At 34.7% G+C, this 21,736-nt stretch overlaps 1 pseudogene; it reads left to right on the top strand.

The window, feature by feature from the left end:
- LOC123948807 overlaps positions 1 to 2,302 on the top strand; it is a 127,979-nt pseudogene extending 125,677 nt beyond the window's left edge.
- Positions 2,303 to 21,736: the final 19,434 nt, after the last annotated feature.

The raw sequence follows: 21,736 nt of genomic DNA, 5'->3' as shown, positions 1-21,736 counted from the left end.
AGGATGAATAAATCAGAAAATAACTTTAAAAAGTCTGAAAAAATGTCTGTAACATGTTAGACACTATATTACATTCACTATTATTATTACATATGTTGAAATCTTACTCTTCATTTTCTTTGCATAAATAATAATGATCCCATTTAATCTAAAATAAATATAAACTGGGTTTATGATATGTGCCTGATGCTATACTAGGTGTTAGACCTGCAAAAAGATGTCTCCTGAAATTATAGATCTAATATTGTGGTAGGGGAAAAAAAATGCTGCCAAATGAATTGTATTCAATGTGATCAAATCAAGAACTGACAGGCTTATTCAATAAGACACAAATATTAGCTATGGATATAGATGGCAGTTAAGTTTCCTCCATATTTTTCTTTCAAATTATTATAAAAGCAAATCTTACATCGAATTCTTCTACACAAATATTTATTAAGAAGTAAATGCAAAATGACCATATAATTTGCTCTATAGTATCAATTATGTCTATACATCTGTTATTTTAAGTAAACAATCACACTAAATGGAAGATTCAAAACACAGAGATCAAGAACTTTCTGGAGGCAGAATTCCCATAACAGTTGGCAGCCTGTAAGCACAGAGAAGTTTAGGAATCTATTGTCAGGAAACCTCTCAGGAGGTTAAAAAAAAAATAGAGAGAGAGAGAGAGATTCTTGTGTGTTGCTTTGTTCAAGAATGGGGAACTATTTTGGAGATAGTCCTCTGTTTAATCAAGAAAACTTTTCTATAATTAATAATATTAGCAGGTATATTCATAGAGATAAAGACAAATACTTCCAATAACACTCTCTTTGAATTTTCTTCTGTTTTATTTTATTATTATTATTCATTTCAGTGGGAGAATTCAGTGACTTATCAGTTGCATATAACACCCAGTGCTCATTACATCAGGTGCTCTCCTTAATACCAATCACAGAATTGCCCAGTCCCCCCACTCACCTGCACTCCAGTAACCCTCATTTTGTTTCCTAGAGTTAAGAGTCTATCATGGTTTGCCTTCCTTTCTGTTTCCATCTTATTTTATTTTTCCATCTCTTCCCCATGTTCATCTGTTTTGTTTCTTAAATTCCACATATGAGTGAAATAATGTGGTATTTGTCTGTCTTTGATTGACAATTTCATCCTCTAGTTCCATCCATACCATTGAAAATGGCAAGATTTCATTCTTTTTGATTGGCTTCTTTATCCATTCATCTGTCCATAGATATCTCTGCTCTTTCCTTATTTTGGCTATTATAGATGTTGCTGCTATAAGCATTGAGGTGCATGTGTCCCTTTGAATCATTATGTTTGTATCATTTCTATAAATGCCTAATAGTATAATTGCTATTTTTAAGTTTTTTAAGCAACCTCCATACTGTTTTCCAAGAGTGGCTGTATCAGTTTGCACTCCCACCAACAGTAAAAGAGGCTTCCCCTTTCTCTGCATCCTCCCCAAAATCTATTGTTTCCTGAGTTATTAATTTTAGCCTGTCTGACTGGTGTGAGGTGGTGTCTCATTGTGCTTTTGACTTGTATTTCCCAGATCCCAAGTGATGTTGAGCATTTTTTTCATGTGTCTGTTGGTCACTTGTTTGTCTTCTTTGGATAAATGCCTGTTCATGTCTTCTGCCCATTTTTTGGCTGGATTTTTGGTTTTTGAATGTTGAGTATGATAAGTTCATAAAAATAACATCTATAAATGGGAGATCAAGGACCTCCACAAAAAGTACCGGCACATCATCAAGACCAGGCCTGACTGAAATGGCTTATACTGAGTTTTTGAGTTCTCCCAGTTGGAGGCACTGCTGGATGACAGCAAGAAATTGCAGCAGTTTAAGGTGGTGTCTGCCAAGGCGACCTGGTGTCCCAGGGCTTCACTGAGTTCACACTGAGGATTTTCACAACAGGTTCATGGACCTGGTCCATCAGGTATAGAAGTAGATCTCCATAGCCAACCTCCTGGCCTCCTTCAATGACCAGAGTACCTCAGAATACCTGGTGATGTACATGCAGCTGCTCACCTCAGGCTACCTGCAGAGGGAAAGCAATTCTTTGAGCACTTCTTGTAGTTGGAGGATGGAGGATCAAGGGGTTCTTTCAGCAGGAGGTGGAGCCTATATATGAGGAGAGGGACCACATTCACATCACTGCACTGGCCCAAGTCCTCCATGTCTCCATCCTGGTGGAGTACATGGACCTTTACAAGGGACACACCACCAAACCACACATCTTTCCTGAGAGATCCAAGCCAAAGGTATACCTCCTCTATCAGTCTGGAAACCAGGATATCCTCTAAAAACAGGACTGGCCAGGTCTGCTACTGCCCTGCCTGCCCTCCCCTTTGCCAGGGCCTAGACAAGTACAGAGAATTTTTTGTGATTGTAAATGGCCATATTTTACTCCCTGTCCCTTTGCCTAGATGCAACCTTCCACATTTTATTAAAGGGGATACTGGTGATGGAAAAAAAAATAGCCTTAGTGAAAGAGTTGCACAGGCTGCAGTGGTGGTAGCAGCTCTTGCCCTCTACTCCACTCTCTAAGTTTTAGGTACTAGCCATTTGTCTGATAAGACAATTGCAAATATCTTCTCCATTCCATAGCTTGACTTTTAGTTTTGTTGACTATTTCCTTTTCTGTACAAAAGCTTTTTATCCTGAGGAAGTCCTAATAATTCATTTTTGCTTTTGTTTTACTTTGTCTTTAGAGACAAGTATAGCAAGATGATACTGTGGCTGAGGTCACAGAAGTTGCTGCCTGGGTTCTCCTCTAGGATTTTGATGGATTCCTTTCTCACATTTAGGGCTTTCATCTATTTGAGTCTATTTTTGTGTATGGTGTAAGAAGATGGTCCACTTTCATTCTTCTGCGTGTGGTAGTTCAATTTTCCCAAAACATTTGTTGAAGAGACTCTCTTTTCTCCATTAGATACTGTTTCCTACTTGTACAAATATTAGTTGACCACAGAGTGAGGGTCCATCCCTTGGTTCTCTATTGTGTTCCATTGATCGATGTATCTGTTTTTGTGCCAGTACCATGCTGTCTTGATGATCACAGCTTTGTAATAGAACTTGAAGTCCGGATTTGTGATGCCACCAGTTTTGGTTTTCCTTTTCAAAATTTCTTTGGCCATTCAGGATCTTTTCTGTTTCCATACAAATTTTAGGATTATTTTTCCAGCTCTGTGAAAAATGCTGATGGTATTTTGATAGGGATTGTATTGAATGTGTAGCTTGTATTGGGTAGTATAGACAATTTAATAATATTTGTTCTTCCAATACATGAGAATGAAACATTTTTCCATTTCGTTGTGTCTTCCTCAATTTCTTTCATGAGTGTTTTATAGTTATCAGTGTACAGATTCTTTATGTCTTTGATTAGATTTAGTCCTATGAATCTTATGTGGTTTGGTGCAATTGTAAATGGGATTGTTCTTTCTTCAGTCACATTGTTAATGTACAGAACTGCAATTGATTTCTGTGCATTGGTTTTATATCCTGCCGTACTGCTGAATTGCTGTATAAGTTCTAGCAATTTTGAGGGGGAGTCTTTTGGGTTTCTACATATATCATGTCATCTGTGAAGAGTGGGGATTTGACTTCTTCTTTTCTGATTTGGATGTCTTTTATTTCTTTTTGACTAGTTTCAACAATGAGACTAGGATATCCAGTACTATGTTGATAAACACTGGTGAGAGTGAACATCTCTCCCATCTTCTTGACATTGGGGGGAAAGCTGTCAGTTTTTCCTTGTTGAGGATGATATTTGTGATGGGGCTTTTGTATATGGCCTTTATGATGTTGAGTTATATTCCCTCTATCCCTACATGGTGGAGGGTTTTTATGAAGAAAGCTTGCTGTATTTTGCCAAATGCTTTTTGGCATTATATGAGAGGATCATATAATTCTCGTCCTTTCTTCTATTTATGTGGTGTATCACATTCATTATTTTGCAGATGTTGAACCACTCTTGCATCCCAAGAATAAATTCCACTTGGTTATGGTGAATAATCCATTTAATGTACTGTTGGATCTTATTGACTAGTATTTTGGTGAGAATTTTGGCATCCATATTCATGAAAAATATTGGTCTGCAATTCTCCTTTTTAGTGGGGTCTTTGTCTGGTTTTGGAATCAGGGTGATGTTAGCCATGTGGAATGAATTTGGATTTTTTCTTTCCATTTCTATTTTTTGGAACATTTTTCAAACAATAGATATTAATTCTTCTTTGAATGTTTGATAGAATTCCCTTGGAAAGCTACCTGGTCCTGGACTCTTTTTTGTTGGGAGGTTTTTGATTACTGTTTCAATATCTTTGTTGGTTGTGGGTCTATTCAGGTTTTCTTATCTTCCTGTTTCAATTTTGGTAGTTTAAATGTTTCTAGGAATTTATCAATTTCCTACAGATTGCTTAATTTGTCTGCATATAATTGCTTGTAATATTTTCTTATAATTATATTTCTTCAGTGTTGGTTTTGATCTCTCCCCTTTCATTCATGATTTTGTTTATTTGGGTCTTTTCTCTTGTCTTTTTGATGTCTTGCTAAGGGGTTATCAGTCTTATTAATTCTTTCAAAGAACCAGCTCCTAGTTTCATTGATCTGTTCTACTGTTTTATTTTGTTTTGTTTTAAATTAATATGTCATTGATTTCCACTCTAATCTTTATTATTTCTCTTCTGATGGGTTTAGGTTTTATTTCCTCTTCTTTTTCCAGCTCCTTGAGGTGTAAGAATAGGTTGTATATTTGAAGGTTTTCTTCTTTCTTGAGGAAGTCCTATATTGTGTTTTCATTTTTATTTACTTACCTCTATGTATTTTTAAAAATTCTTCTTTAATTTCCTGGTTGACCTATTCCTTCTTTTGTAAGATATTCTTTAACTTCCACATATTCATAGTCCTTCCAAATTTCCTTTCATGGTTAACTTCAAGTTTCATATATTTGTGGTCTAAAAATATGCATAATATGATCTCAATCTATTTGTACTGGTTGAGACCTTAATTATGACTCAGTATGTGATCTATTCTGGAGAATGTTCCATGTGCACTCAAGAATAAAGTGTATTCTGTTGCTTTAAGATGGGATGTACTGAATATATCCATGAAGTCCATTTGGTCAGTGTGTCACTCAAAGCCCTGTTTTCTTGTTGATCATTTGCTTAGATAGTCTGTCCATTGCTATGAGTAGGATGTTAAAGTCTCTTACTATTATTATATTATTATCAATGAATTTTTTAAAATTTGTTATTAATTGGTTTTTATATTTGGCTGCTCCCATGGTAGGGACATAACTATTGACAAGTGTTAGATCTCCTTGTTGGATAGACCCCTTTATTATGATAATGTCCTTCTTCATATCTTCTTACAGTCTTTGGATTAAAATCTAGTTTGTCTAATATAAGGGTGACCACTGTAGCTTTCTTTTGATGTCCATTAGCATGATAAATGGTTTTCTAGCCCCTCACTTTCAATATGGAGGTGTCTGTGTCTAAAATGCATCTCTTCTAAGTAGCATATCAGTGGATTTTTAAATCCATTTTTATACCCTATGTCTTTTGATTAGAGTATTTAGTCCATTCACATTAAAAACAATTATTGAAAGATATGAATTTAGTGCCACTGTATTACCTGTAAAGTCTCTGTTCTTGTAGATTCTTTCTGTTCCTTTCTGGTCTATTTTACTTTTGGTCTTTTTCTCTGCTCAAAAATCCTCTTTATTATTTCTTTAAGAGTTGCTTCAGTGTTCACATATTCCTCTAGTTTTTGTTTGTCCTGGAAACTCTCTCTTTCTATTCTGACTGACAGCCTTGCTAGATAAAATATTTTGTTCACATTTTTTTTTCCAATCTAGTACATTGAATAAGTCATTCCAATCCTTTCTGGCCTGCCTGTCCACTGTGCACAGATCTGCTGCCAGGTTTATGTGTCTACACTTGTAGGTTAAGGACTTCTTGTCCTGTGGTACTTTTATATTTTACTCTTTGTCTTTGTAATCTGCAGGCTTCACTGTAATATGTCAAGGTGTTGATCTATTTTTCTTGATTTTGAGGGTGTTTCTCTGTACCTCCTGGACTTGAATGATTCTTTCTTTCACCAGGTTAGGGAAGTTCTCAGCTGTAATTGTTTAAATAAAATTTCTGCCCCTTTCATATGCTCCTCATATTCTGGAACCCCAATAATGCAGATATTACTTCACTTTATGAAATTATTGACTTCCTCTATTCTATCTTCATGATTTAAGAGTTTTTTTTTTTCCCTCTTCTTTCTGGCTTCCTTATTTTCCTTCTTTTTCTCTTCTATATCATTAATTCTGCTTCACTCATCCTAATTTTTATGGCCTTCACTTTGGCCTGCATCTCAATAATAGCATTTTTAACTTTAGCCTGACTAGATACTAGTTCTTTCATCTCTATAATAAGGGATTCTCTAGGGTCTTCTATGCTTTTTTCAAGCCCACCTAGTATCTTTATAATCATTGTTTAAATTCTAGTTCAGAAATCTTACTTATATTCATATTGATTAAGTCCCTGGAAGTTGAGTACTAGCTCCTGTTCTTTCTTGGGGGTGAATTTCTTCATCTCACGTTGTGTCCAGACAAGAAAGGAATAAAGGAAAAGAAAAACAACTGTAACAACAAAAACTTCAGAAAGTGTTTCTAGTGTGTGCTGTGTAGACTCTTCTGTTGCAATTTGTCAGCTCCTTCCCTCTGGCCCATCTTCTACAGAGTTCCTCTTTGCTTATAGTGGGTAGTATTTGGACTTTAACTAGATGTGCTTTGATTTGTCTATTGAAAGAAGCATGGAAAAGGGAAAAAAAGGAATTAAAAAGAAAAAAAGCCCAATCCAAAACAGGAGAATGGGAAAAAAGAACAAAAATGCAAACAAAGAGACAAAAAAACTATAAGTCTGATTCCAATGCATAAGAAAGAAGGATAAAAAGAGTAACAAAAGAACAAAAGAGGGGAAAAAAAGAAGCTTGATTCAAAAAATAAGAGAATTAAAAAAGCAAACCAACAAATGAACAAAAAATTGTAACCCTGATACAAAAAGATAATAATAATAATAAGAAGAAGAAGAAGAAGAGAAGAAGAAAACCCCACCTATTTTCACGTGAAGCTGACTGTATGAAGCATTCTTTGATCTGTAGAATTGGTACATTTAGGAATCTGTGTTGATCTTCTGAAGGAAAGGCCTGCTGGGCTGGCTCACAAGTTGAATTGTCCTCTCATCGTTGTCCTTTCCAGGTGCAGGGCAGTGGGGTTTAGTGTAAGGCACTGCAGCCTCCCCTGGGGGCACTGATTTCTATCTGAAGTCTGAAGATGTTGGAGGGGAGGGCTAGATTGTGTTGGTGGAGGAGGAAAAATATGGTGTCACCCCACCCTCCTATCCCCAGGGAGGGGAACCCTTGACCATCACTGTTCAGGAGGTCTCACAGAAAAGTGAAAAATTTCCTATGTCCTGGGCTTTCATCACTTCCTTACCCTGTCTGTGCCTGGACCATCAGCATGTGTGGCACCACAGATCTCCTATATTTTATCTCTGCCTGGTTTGCTGGGATTCAAAACTCCAAGTTTCAAAGAGCCTGGCAAGGTGCAAACCCACTCCCTTTCCACAGAGGAGAGCTTTACAGCATGCTCAACATTGTCCTGTCCCAGAAAAGCAGCCACACAGTTTATACATAGAGGCTAAAATTTATTGTAATGCTTACAATAATAAAACTTGGAATCAGGCTATCTTACATCTATGAATGATTCAGTATCTACCCATTCTGTCCCAGAAAAACGGTTACGCAGAGGCTTGAATCTACTGTGGCAGACAGCAGAAAGCAGTGGCCATGTTAATTGCAGTCTGCCTGTGTGTTTTTTGTCTCTGCTCAGTTCTGCCTCAGAAAAACAGCCACTAGGTGGGTCCAATGAGGTCTAAGTCTATTGTGGTTCACAGTGAAAAGCTGTCAAGAGGTTTTCTGCCCTCTGCACAAACTTCTGACCCTACTGTTGAGTGCCGCTCAATGACTCCCAGCTGGCCTTTTTCCTTGGAAAGGGAAAATATGTTCTCTCAAATATACTTCTGAAAGAGAAGTGATCTCTCTGTGTGACCCAGGGGATCTCCTTAGTGCAATGTAATTTGGGATCCCTACCCACTGTGCTCTCTCCCTCTCCCTGACTGCTTCAGGAAAAGGGTTCCATCCTATTTGCAGCTCTGAAGCTTTCTTCTCTAATTCACTACTTCAAAACTTATGTCTGCCATGTTCTCTCCTTCCAACTATGCAGATTATTTTCACAGTCCTAAGATCATTTTCCTAGTTATTCAGAATAGTTGGATGTTGATTTATTTGTGTTTGAAAGATGAGGCAATCTCAGGGTCCCCCTATTACTCCACCATATTAACCCCCCCAAAAGCCTTGAATTTTCTTTTAAAATCTGACTGAATACCCTTAAGCATAAAATTTTGGTTTGTATATCTCACTCTTCTTATAATATAGCTTAACTTAAATTAAAACAAATAATACAACATTTCCTAGGCTGGAGAACTTTAAAGAGATTGCCAACATCATAGTAGGCAGTTCTCTGATATAAGTATGGAATTAATACTGGAGAGTTACAAATGACTAAGCTGATTAAGTTCTCTCTTATAAAACTAAGATCATCTGTTTTATTATCCAAACATTACAGCTAAATAATAAAATCGAGATTTGGGAAATTAACCTCTGTAAATTATACATTTGGTAAACTGTATAACTGAGTGTCTACATGTGATCTTTCAAAATCTCACTGTCTCATTAAATCACTCTATAAAGAGACATTGACATTGAACATTTTTTACATCCTCTTATATTTCTTCATTCCACTACATTCTAAAAGCCATGTCATGCAAATATATTTTGGATAAAGAGGCTTATTAAGTTATTATTTTTTGAGGTTCACCAAATCGTTAAGCAAGATTATACAAACAATAAAATATAATTTACAGCTAAATACTCTTGTTAACAGTTGTATATTTAAAAGTACTTTCAAAAATTTGGAATCATTTGGTCTGTTGTCTTGACTGTAGTAAGTAATTGCTTCAACAAGAAAGACAATTCTAGGGCACCTCAGTGGCTCAGTCAGTTAAGCATCTGCCTTTAGCTCAGGTAACAGTCCCAGGAGCCTCAGCTGGAAACCAGCTTCTCTCTCTGCCTCCTGTTTGTGCTCTCTCTCTCACAAATAAATAAAATCTTTAAAAAAGAAAGACTATTCTAATATCAGAATTCTAGATTCCCTTAAGCCATTTCAAGAATTTCCTTCTGATAGCATTTAGTTAAAGTTGCTTAGATTTGTCTACATATTTTAATCCTTTTCCATTAGATATTTTTTGCTATTATGTTTATAGACTTTTATAATGTAGAATTCAAAATCCTAAATCTCACGTATTTAAATAAAGCTAGATTTAAATAAATGAACAGATATAATATTTTAAGAGTAGAAAAACTTGAGGGAGAAAATAACCTATTAACACAAGATTTTTACTATTCAAAATAATGAAAAAATTATAAGTGCCTTGGAAAATTACAGGAATCTTTTGTATCAGTGTTATCCTAATCTTTAAACCAGATAGAGACGTTTTAAACTTTAATTGCTAAACTCATCACAATCATTTCCTGAACCTTGTCAATCTCTGCCTCTTGGCTTATAAAACAAACCCTCCCTTCATTCATATGTATCTCACTAAATTACATAGGTTCTTAAATCAATCTTATGCCATTTGTGAGAACAAAAGAAAACTAGTTTTGCTATATGCAATTTAGATTAGTCTTTGATGGACAATAATTACCTCCAAATGGTTTTGAGGTGGATTGCTATTCTACAATGTGAAAAGAAGATGTAATGAAAGCAGATTTCTGGGGAAGATGGCAGAGTAGGAGGACCCTAAGTTCTACTCAATTCATGGTTGTAACTAGATAACACCCACATCAGTGTAAATAACTCAGAAATGGCCTGCAGACTTGCAGAACAGACACCAAGGTGAATGTACAGAAGAAGCCACACTAAAGAGGACAGAAAGGGGAGAGATGTGGTCAAGAGCTAAACAGACCTGTAGGGAACCCAGGACATAGAGAAGAGAGATAAATAGACCTTAGGAACCCAGTCACTGGGAATCCACATAGACATCATAAATCCCCATAACATTTGGGTTAGCAAAACCAGAGAGGCTGAATTTCTTGAGTTCTTAAAATCAGTGGAGCTTAACACTTAGAACTTTAAAATAATCATTGGTCTCGTGGTGCCTGGGTGGCTCAGTGGGTTAAAGCCTCTGCCTTAGGCTCAGGTCCTGATCCCAGGATCCTGGGATTGAGCCCCGCATTGGGCCCTCTGCTCCGCAGGGAGCCTGCTTCCTCCTCTCTCTCTGTCTGCCTCTCTGCCTAGTTGTGATTTCTCTCTGTCAAATAAATAAAATATTAAAAAAAAAATCACTGGTCTTTCTCTGGGAGAGCCAGGGGGGTATAGGAAAGATTTCCTGCCTTTAAACTGACATCACAATAAACAGTCCCACAGAGATACTGTGGGATACACAGTATCAGAGATACAGCATAAAAGCAGCAGTCTGAAAAACATGTGGGGTATACAGGAAGATTTATTAACTATTCTCAGAGACTGGCTGGAAGGGAAGGAACTTTTAGAAGACTTTTCCAGGAACAAAGAGATTTGTAGGTATCATTTCTCTCCCCAACCCCTAGCATAAACATACAGATATCTACAGGAATTAGCACAGTACAAAAACTCTCCACTTAACTAGCTAACAGTATGCCCCACCTCTACACTCTCTTGTGGACTCATTCCCTACAGTGCTGCAGCAGGAGCTTTCTAAAACTGCTCCAGGTCACCTCCCATAACAGACATGTGCAAATATTGCTATCACCATGCACCTTACCCCATATGCCCTGGAGTTCTGTTTCACCAATATGCCCATCCAAAAAGATTCCACAGGATGGTCAGTATGCAAGGAGCCCTGAGAGAGGCCAGGCCACCTCTTAAAGGGATTCCTGCTCTGGAAACAGGGAAAGATAACAACGAACACCAGTTTTACTGTGGTCCCAGCAGTGGGTGGGGGAAGACCTATGGTCTCACTGTAGGTCTGATCCACCAATAAAAGCTTCTTAGGGGACAACACAAGGAAATCACCCAGCAGTGTTGCGTTACTGTATATGCCTGGTCTCACTCAATTCAAGTCCACGGTGATCCCAGAATTTCCCGTTGACAACACAGGGACCAGATGTTGCCCACACAAATAGAGACATTGCAAATGACTGGACCCAAAGAAAAAGTGGCTCCGTGATAATACAGTGCACACCACACACATAGGAAACACCATCAAAAGGCCTGTGGTGAATAGAGAACATTGTACTGCAGAGCATTGCTGGCTCTCTTCTTCATAAGGCCATTACTTTCAAGAGCATGAGACATAGTTGACATTCCTAACACATAGAAAGAGACAGACATTTAGACAAAATGAAGATACAGAGGAATATGTCCCAAATGAAAGAATAGGGGAAAAATATCACAATAAGAGAGCTAAACAAAACAGAGATAAGTAATATGCCTGATACAGTATTTAATGTAATGATCATAAAGATATTCATGGGACTGGAGAAAAGACTGAAAGATTTCCATGAGACGCCCAGCAAAGAGATAGAAAGCATGCTAAAGAAACTATCAGAAAGGAAGAATTCAATAACAAATTCAAAATACACTAGACAGAGTAAATAGTAGACTACAGGAAGCAGAATAATGGGTCAGTACCTAGAGGATAGAGTAGTAGAAAACAACCAAACTGATATGGAGAGAGAGAGAGAAAAAAAAATAATGAATGAAAATGCATGTAGGGAACTCAACACCACCATTAAGTGTAATAATATTTGCATTATAGGGATCCTAGGAGAAGAGAGAGTAAAGGGGCAGTCCATTTATTTGAAAAAAATATATATAACTGAAAACTTCCCAAATCTGGAGAAGGAAAAAGAAATGCAGGTAGAGGAGACACAGAGAGCCTCCAATAAAATCAATCCAAGAAGGACCGTATCAAGAAAAGTAGTAATAAAAATGTCAGAAAGTAGTGATAAAGAGAGAATTTTAAAAGCAGCAAGAGAAAAGAAAACAGGTCCAAAGTGAATTCCATAAAACTTCAGCTGATTCTCAGGAGAAAATTTGTAGGCTGAAAGTGAATGGAATGATATTTTCAAAGTGATGGAAGAAACAAACAAAAAAACTAAAACAGAGTCAGAAATACTCTATCCGGCCGTATCTGAGTGGCTCAGTGGTTAAGCCTCTGACTTTGGCTCAGGTCATGATCTCAGGATCCTGGGATTGAGCCCCACATTGGGCTCTCTCTGCTCAGTTCAGGGCCTGCTTCCCTCTGCCTACCTCTCTGCCTACTTGTGATCTCTCTCTTTCTGTCAAATAAATAAAATCTTTAAAAATAATGTTCTATCCAGCAGGATTATCATTCATAATAGAAGAAGAGATAAAGAGTTTCTTAAACAAAGCTACGGGAATTCATGACCACTAATGAGCTTTACAGAAATTGTAAAAGGGGACTTTTTAAGTGGAAAGACTATAGGTAGGCATAACAAAAGCAGAAACACAAAAGCTGTAAAATTAAATATATTTATAAAAATCAGTGATGGAATTCACAAAATAAAAGGATGTAAAGTATAGCATCATATACCTAAAACATTGGGGTGAGAGGAGTAAGAATAAGTTCAAAGTTAAACCATCATCAACTTAATATAGAATGCTACATGCATGAGATACTCCATATAAACCTAATGGTAACCAAAAATCAAAAATCAGTAACAGATATGCAAAAATAAATAAATAAATAAATAAATAAATAAAAAGAAAAAAGAAAAAAGTTCAAGTATATCATTAAGAAAGTCAGCAAACTATGAAAGAAGGTAGTAAAAGAAGAAAGAGACAGAGAACAACTGGAAAAACACTATAAAACAAGTAATAAAATAACAATAAGTATATCTATCAATAATTACTTTGAGGGTAAATGAATTAAACGCTCCTATCAAAAGATATATGGTAATGGAATGCATTTAAAAAATACAAGACCCATCTTTATGCTGTCTACAACAGACTCATTTAAGACCTAAAGAAAGATTAAAAGTGAAGGGATAGAAAATAATTAATCATGAAAATGAAAGTGAAAAGAAAACAAGAGTAAAAATACTTACATCAGACAAAACAGAATTTAGAACAAAGACTAAAAAGAGACAAAGAAGAATGCTATGTAATCATAAAGGGAACAATCCACCAAGAAGACATAACAATTGGAAATATTTATGCGTGCAACAGAGGAGTATCCAAATACATAAAGTAGATAAGAGCACACATTAAAGAAGTAATTTAGAGTGATACAATAATACTAGGGGACTTTAGCACCCCATTTACATCAAAGGACAGATCATGCAAGCAGAAAACCAACAAGGAAGCAATGGCTCTGTATGACACATTGGACCACATAAATCTAACTGATATATTCAGAACATTCCATCCTAAAACAGCAGAATACACGTTCTTTTCAAGTGAATATGGAAACTTCTCCAGAATACATTTCACATATTAGGTCGCAAAACAAATCTCAACAAATTCAGAAAGATTGAAGACATACTAAGCATCGTTTCTGACCACAATACTATGAAACTAGAAATCAAACATAAGGAAATATCTGGAAAGAACACAAATACATGGAGCTCAAATAGCATGCTATTAAGCAATAAATGGACAAAAAGAAATCAAAGAGGAATGAAAAATACATGGAGACTGAAAATGAAAACACAATTGTCCAAAATCTTTGGGATGCAGCAAAAGGTATTTTAAGAGGGATGTTTATAGCAATATAAAACTACCTCAAAAAGCAAGAAAAATCTCAAAGAAGCAACCAAATGTTATGTCTAAAAATGCTATAAAAAGAAAAAAATCAAGACACAAAACTAGGAGAATGAAGAAAATATTGAAGATTAGAGTAGAAACTATGAAATACAAACTAAAAAAACATACAAACAGTAGAACAGATCAATGAAATCAGGAAATATTTATTCTAAAAGGTCAACAAAATTGATAAAATTTTACCCATACGTATTGAGAAAGAGAGAGAAAGAGAAAAAAAAAAACCTCATAAACAAAATCAGAATGAAAGAGGAAAATAACAATCAGCACCACATAAATACAAAGGAGTATAAGAGAATATTATGAAAAATTATATGCCAATAAATTGGGCAATCTAGAAGAAATGAATAAATCCTACAGACATATAACATTTCAAAACTGAATGTGGAAAAAAAAATTGGGGAGGGTATGTGCTATCATGAGTGCTATGAAGTATGTAAACCTGGCGATTCACAGACCTGTACCCCTGGGGATAAAAATACATTATATGTTTATTAAAAAAAAAATTGGAAGGGGAGGCAAACCATAAGAGACTATGGACTCTGAAAAACAACCTGAGGGTTTTGAAGGGTCAGGGGTGGGAGGTTGGGGGAACAGGTGGTGGGTAATAGGGAGGGCACATATTGCATGGAGCACTGGGTGTTGTGCAAAAACAATGAATACTGTTACGCTGAAAGAAATAAATAAATTAAATTTAAAAAAATGTGTAAACCTGGCGATTCACAGACCTGTACCCCTGGGGATAAAAATACATTATATGTTTATTAAAAAAAAAATTTGGAAGGGGAGGCAAACCATAAGAGACTATGGACTCTGAAAAACAACCTGAGGGTTTTGAAGGGTCAGGGGTGGGAGGTTGGGGGAACAGGTGGTGGGTAATGGGGAGGGCACGTTTTGCGTGGAGCAAAACGTTGTGCAAAAAGAATGAATACTGTTACGCTGAAAAAATAAATAAAATGGAAAAAAAAATGAACAGACCAATTACCAGCAATGAGATTGAATCTGTAGTCAAACACTTCCTGACAAACAAGAATCCAGGGCCAGATAGCTTCATAGACAAATTCTACCAAACATTTAAAGAAGAGTTAATACCTATTGTTTTGAAATTATTCCAAAAAATAATAGAGAAAGGAAAACTTCCAAATTCATTCAATGAGGACAGCATTTCCATTATACCACAATTACATAAAGACAAAAATACTTGACAAAGTACAACATAATTCATAATAAAAAAATTCTCAATGGGGATGGCTGGGTGGCTCTGTCTGCTAAGTGTCTGTCTTTAGTTCAGGGCTCAGGTCATTATCCTGGGGTCCTGGGATCAGGTCCTTCATCTGGCTCCTCGCTCAGCAAGAAGTCTGCTTCTCCCTCTGCTTCTGCCTGCTACTCTCCTTGATTGTTCTCTCTCTTTCTCTGTCAAATAAAGTAATAAAATCTTTTTAAAAAATTATCAGTGAAGTAGGAGGGAACACACCTCCACACACACACATACTTAATAAAGACCATATATGAAAAATCCACAGCTAACATCACCTCTAATGGGGAAAAAGAGCTTTTCTCCTAAGGTCAGGAATAAAACAAGATTCATTCTCATCACTTTTATTCAACATAGTACTGGAAGTCCTAGTCACAGCAATCAGACAAGAAAATGGAATAAATGTCATCAAAATCAGTAAAGAAAAAGTTCAAGTTTCACTATTTGCAGGTGACATGATACTATACATAGAAAACCCTAAAGACCACACCAAAAAAACCCAAATGAATTCAGTTAGGTCACAGGATACAAAGTCAATATACAGAAATACATTAAATTTCTATATACTAATAATGAAGTAGCAGAAAAAGAAATTAAGAAAACCATCTTATTTACAATTGCACCAAAAACAATAAAAGATCTAAGAGTAAATTTCACCAAAGAGGTGGAAGAACTATACTCTGAAAATCATAAAACACTGATGAAGAAATTGAAGATGACATAAAGAAGTGTAAGGTACACTGCATCAAAAACTAATCATGTATTTTATAGTGACTAACATAACACAATTTAAAAAAAAAAGAAAAAATGGGAAGATATTCCATGCCCATGAATTTGAAGAAAAAATATTGCTAAAATGTACTATGCAAAACAATCAACAGATTAAATACAATCTTTATCAAAATACCAACAGCATGTTTCATAGAACTAGGTCATATAATCCTAAAATTTGTGGGTAATCATACAAGACCCCAAATAGTAAAAATAATCTTAAAAGATAAAAAAAAATGGAGCTATCACAATCCCAGATTTCAAGATAATACCACAAAGTTGTAATGACCAAAACAATAAGGTAGTGACACAAAAATACATTAAAAATATATAAATACATAAAAAATACATAAAAACACATTAATTAACAGAACAAACAAAAAACCCCATAAATAATCCCGTTATTAAAATACCAATAAATAAGTCAATTAATCTTTGTCAAGAGGCAAGAATATGCAGTGGGAAAAGGAGGGTCTCTTCAAGAAATGGTGTTGGGAAAATTGTACAGTTGTGTGAAAAACAAGGAAACTGGGCCACTTTCTTACACTATACCCAAAAATAAACTCAAAATGGATTCAGGGCCTTAATGTGAGACCCCAAACCATAAAAATCCTAGCAGAGGTCTCAGCAGTAATTCCTCTGACATTGGCAGTAGCAACATTTATCCAGATATGTCCCCTGAAGCAAGAATAACAAAAACAAAAATAAACTATTCAGACTATATTAAAATAAAAAGCTTCTGTACAGCAAATGGAACAATTAACAAAATTAAAAGACAACCTACAGAATAGGAGAAGATATTTGCCAATAGCATGTTTGATAAAGGTGTAATAGTAAAAATATAATCAAGAACTTACACAACTAAACACCAAAAAAAAAGAATAATCTAATTAAAAATGGGCAGAAGGTATTAACAGACATTTCTGTAAAGAAGACATACAGATGGCCAACAGACACAAGAAAAGATGCTCAACATCACTAATCATCAGGGAAATGCAAATCAAAACCACAATGAGATATTACCTTACACCAGCCAGAATAGCTGAAGAGAAAACACCAGAAGCAACTATTGGCAAGCATTGGAGAAAAAGGAAATCTCATGCACTGCTGTTGGGAATGCAAACTGGTGCAGCCACTATAGAAAACAGTAGGGAAGTTCCTCAAAAAATTAAAAATATAATTACCATATGATCCAGTAATTTCACTACTGGGTATTTACCCAAAGAATATGAAAACATTAATTTGAAAGGATGCACACATAGCTATACTTATTGCAGCATTATTTACAACAGCCATGTTATGAAAGGAACCCAAGTGTTCATCAATAGATTAATGGATGAAGATGTGATAAAATATATGAGATATATCTATATATGTTTATAGATACACAGATTGTGTCTGTATATCTATATCTATACACTTACATATATCTATATGTGCATATATAGATATCTATCTATATACATAGAGAGATATACACAAAAATACACATACATACACACAATGGGATGTTATTCAGCCATAACAAAGAATGAAATCTTGCCATTTGCAACAACATGGATGGATTTAGATAGTAGGATGCTAAGTGAAATAAGTCAGTGAGAGAAAGACAACATGATTTCACTCACATGTAGAGTAAGAAACAAAAGAAACAAAGAAAGAAAAATAAAAGCTAATCCAAAAAACAGGTTCTTTCCTGTAGAGAACAAACTGATGGTTACCAGAGGGAGGTGGGTGGAAAGGCTGATGAAGTAGGTAAAGGGGATTAAAAGTATGCTTATTATAATGAGCACTAAGTAATGTATAGAATTATTGAATCACTGTATTCTACACCTGAAACTAATATAACACTATATATTAATGATGCTGGAATATAAATTAAAGAAAAAAAGGTAGAAACATTTTAAAAAGATATTATGAAAACAAACCTCAGTATAAATTATGCCTCATATACATTTTTTGAACAAACATCTATTAATCCTTCTATCCTTTTAGGGTCACAAAACACCACCTATCAGAAAGATTCATTTATGTCAGAAATGATAACATTTACAGAGCAAATGCAATGTTATCTTTATACTATGAAACAAGTAATAAGAAAGCATCTTCAATAAATATTTGCACATAGAAACATTTGGGTTTTGTGTCTCAGATCTCAATCTAAAATATATCTGTGTTTAGGCCTTGTGAGAACTTTTTTCCTATGTCCTTGCAAGACTAACACTATCGCTGAAGTATTTTTAGTCAATTTGTACACATGGAATGACTTTAACTTCACAAATGAGAAATATTTCTGACATCTCTCATTCTGATAAACAAGCCACTTTAGTTTACCAATAAATTTTTCTCACATAAATTATGTTAATTACAAGCTTAAGTTACAGATAACAGATTTGTAGCAACCTTTTTTGGAGTATCATTTCCAGATTCTAACATTAGATGACTCTCTCTGAACTATGAGTCATTTTCAAAATATCTTTATTGAGATATATTCAAATCATAAAATCTTCCCATTTATAAGTGCACAATTTTATGTTCTTAGTATATTTAAAGTGTTATGCAATTATTACCACAATGTATTTTAGAGCATTTTCATAAACGCCCACCTCCTCCAAAACCCCATACCCATTAGCCCCATACCCATTAGCAATTACTCCTTTGTTTCACTCCTCTCTCCCCTCTCCATCCCTAGGCAACCACTGATCTCCTTTATGAGTCCAAAAATGACTATTCAGACATTTCAGATAGAATTATACAATATGTAATCTTTTGTGATTGGCTTCTTTTATACAGCCCATTGTTTGCAAGGTTCATCTCTGTTATAGCTTCAGTACTTCATATTTTTATTGCCAAATAATATTCTATTACATGAATAATACAAGATTTGTGGGGGCATTTCTTTCATTTCTCTTGGATATGAGTGGGATTGCTGGGTCATATGGTAACTTTATGTTTAATTGCTGGGTGTTTGCAAACTGGATGGACCACTTTACATTCCCAAAAGCAGTGTATGTGGATTCCAATTTCTCCACACTCTCATAAGATTTGTTACTGTCTTTTGATTATAGTGAAACTACTATTTGTGATGTTGTATTTAATTATGGTTTTGATTTGTATTTCCCAGATGAATAATAATGTTGATCACTTCCATATCTTTTTTGAACAATGTTTATTTAAATTATTTTCTTTTTTTTTAAAAAATTATTGGCTTGGGAGAGTTCATATAAAGAATTCTGGATTCAAGTGACTTATCAGATAATGGTTTTCAAATATTTTCTTCTATCTTATGGGCTTTTCTATTTTCTCAGTGGCATCCTTTGAAGCACAAAAGCTTTTGGTTTAGTTGAGGTCCAATTTATCTTTTTGCTGTCATAATTTCTAATGCTTTGGGTTTTATTCTGAGAATCCATTGCCTAATCTAAGTTTATAAACATATGTGTATATTTTCTTCCAAGAATTGTAAAGTCTTGGGTCTTACATTTAGGTTTCATCATTTTGAGTTAACTTTGTATGTAGTGTTGAAAAAGTATTTAAATCATTCTTTGCATGTGGATATCTAGTTGTGCCAGTACCTTTTGTTGAACAAATTATTTCCTTCACTGAAATGTCTTTAAACCTAACCAAAAATCAGCTGACCATAGATTCAAATATTTCTGGAGTCTCAATTTTTTTTTTACTTATCTCTATATCTACTCTTATGTTAGTGCCATACCATCTTAATTTTACTATACATTTTGTAGTAAATTTTGAAATCAGAAAATGTGAGTCTTTCCAATTTGTTTTATATCAAAATTATTCAGGTTGTTCTGGGTTCCATGCAGTTTCACATACATTTTAAGATCATTTTGTTAATTTCCTAAGAATCCAGCTGGGATTTTGATGTGGATTGTTTGACCCTACAGATGAATTTGGGGATAATTGTTATCTTAGCAAAATTATATTTCTGGTGTATAAAGGTAACTGTCTTTCCATATATTTAGGTCTTCTTTAATTCCTCTTTTAAAAAAATTATTTTTAAAAATATGTATATATGTTAATGTACAAATTTTGGATTTATTTTCTCAAATGTATTCCTAAGCATTTTTGATGCTATTGCAAATAAATTATTTTCTTAATTTCATTTTCAGATTACTTGTTGCAAATATACAAAAATATGTTTCATGTTTACATGATCTTAGATCTTGAAACCTTTTGAAGTTAATTGTATTTATTTTAGTTATTTATCTAAATTTTTATTTTAATTATCATCTATTTATTAAGTCTAATAGTTGTTATGTGGGCTCCTTGGGACTTACTATATTGGAATCTGCCACTATAACTTTATAACTTTACTTTCGCTTTTCCAATTGTGGGTAACTTTAATTTCTTTTCCTTGTTCAGTTGCACTGACAAGAGCATCTACTCCAGTGGTTAAAATGGGGATCCTCTTCTTATTCCTATTAGCAGCAAAAATTCAGCCTACCACAGTTAAACATGGTGGCAGCCGTGGGATTTTCTGAGATACCCTTTATCAGTTTGATGAAGTTTCCCTCTATGTCATTTCAGCTTTTAAGAAGAGGAGCTGAATTTTGTTAAATTCTTTTCTTCATCTGTTCAGATGATGATGTGATTATTTGCTTATTCTGTAAGGATGGTATATTAATTAGGCTTTGGATGTTAAAGCAGCCTCACATTTTTTTTTCTCAAGTCAGAAATCTGGAAATCATATTTGAAATCCTATTCATTGTTCTAAACCCTAAAATTCTGTTTATTCTACATGAATAACATATTTTCTCCATTTCCAATGTCTCTGCCTCAATTTATTCCCTGTCAATTCATAAGTAGATTACTGCAAAATCCTCTTAAATTTTGGCTTTACACTTCTTTTGTGTGCTTTTTCTTCCTAATATATTATCTATAATGATGTTCAAGTAATCATTTTAGATCATAAAAGTGATCATGTTTCTATAATGCTTAAAATCCTCCAGTGGCTGGCTTGCTCGCTCTTTCTCTTTCTTTCTTTCTTTCTTTCTTTCTTTCTTTCTTTCTTTCTTTCTTTCTTTCTTTCTTTCTTTTTATTTTTCTTTTTTTTTTTTTCAATAGAAAGCATGAATTCCTAAGGTCTTTAACAAATTTTGTTACAAATTTGACTTTCTAATTCCTGTAATTCTGTAAAGAGTCTACATTTGTTTGAAATGCTGGTGAGTTAAAACATCTATTTCCCACAACAACAGTCAAATGGGGTTATTTTCTTTCTTTCACACCTGATCACAGGACTCAGCAATGAGAACTAGACTGTAATAGTTACAGCTGTGGTTTTAATTATAAACCAAGGGAGAGAGAGATAAACCATTGATTTAGATGTTCTGGAGGAAAAAAAATGGCATCATTGTCTAGCAGTGGTAGTGTGTTCTACATGTCCTGCAACATCAAGGACAGCACATTGAAGAGAACTTTTCTACTAAGAAGGAATAAGTTATAATTCCTTCATTTTGGCCTTAAATAGCAGTTCAATCTTTTGTTTTCTAATTCTCTCCTTTCCCCTTGATTCTGTGAACATTTGATATTGTTCTAACAGGAAGATAATGTCTTAATAATAATATTGCATGGTTTCTATTATTTGCAATCCAACAATTTAATATCTGGATGTTCCATATGTCTTTAAGATTATCTTTACATATTCCTTTTCACCTCCTGCCTATACTCCAGCTACATTAAGATACTTTTTATTTATTATTCATTTTCCTTTCTTCTCATATCTCTATGATTTCACACATTCAGTAAGCCTATAGGTTTCTT

This window comes from Meles meles, chromosome 8 (assembly GCF_922984935.1).
Source record: "Meles meles chromosome 8, mMelMel3.1 paternal haplotype, whole genome shotgun sequence".
Taxonomy (NCBI): Eukaryota; Metazoa; Chordata; class Mammalia; order Carnivora; family Mustelidae; genus Meles; species Meles meles.
This window is presented reverse-complemented; position numbering and strand designations above follow the sequence as displayed.